Source organism: Parus major, chromosome 5, assembly GCF_001522545.3.
Source record: "Parus major isolate Abel chromosome 5, Parus_major1.1, whole genome shotgun sequence".
Taxonomy (NCBI): domain Eukaryota; kingdom Metazoa; phylum Chordata; class Aves; order Passeriformes; family Paridae; genus Parus; species Parus major.
The window spans coordinates 8,040,218-8,041,023 of record NC_031774.1 but is presented as its reverse complement, the minus strand read 5'-3'; positions in this window follow the sequence as shown (position 1 = coordinate 8,041,023).

Here is an 806-nt window from a genome sequence, read left to right as displayed (position 1 = left end):
CAACCAGGCCATGCAGTGAGTGCCATGTTGTCTTTCCTCAGAGACCTCAGCACCTGCCTGAGCATCTCATTCCAATGCCTGATCATCCTTTCTGTGAGGAAATTCTTCCTGATGTCCATCCTAAACATCCCATCAGCTGAAGACTATGTCCTCTTGTCCTGTTACTTGTTGACTGGGAAAAGAGACCAACCTGGCCACAACCTCCTCTAAAGGAGTTGTATAGAGTGATAATGTCCCCTGCTTTTCTCCAGTCAGAGCCCCCCAGCTCCCTCAGCCTCTCCTGGTATTTCAGAGCCTTCCCCAGCCCCATTCTCTCCTCTGGACTCGCTCCAGCCCCTCAATGTCCTTTCGAATCGAGGTGTCCAGAGCAGGTCACAGCCTCTGGGCTCGCCGAAGCGCTGGGAGAGGGCTGAGGCAGCCGGGGCCGGGAGAGGCGCTGCGATCCCGCGCCGCGCCCGGCCGGGCTCTGTCGCCACATCAGGCCCCCGCACGGGCTGCGACGACAGGACCGCTCCAGCCTCGCCCTATTCCCAGTCCTCAGAGAGCACACCTCCCGCCCCGGCGCTCCGCTGCGGCTTTCCCGTCCTTTCCTTCGGGCCGGGCAGCGTGGGCGGCGGCGGTATCACTCACAAGGCAGCCAGCGCCGAGCGGGTCTCGAACCTGAGTCCCCGGCGGCGGGGAGCGGAGCAGGAGCAGCCGCACCGCCCCGCGCGGTGCATTGTGGGCGCCGCACTGATTTATGCGGGGCCGCGGAGAGCGCCGGGAGCGGCGGGAGGCGGCGGCGAGCTGGGCCGGGAGCGGCGGGG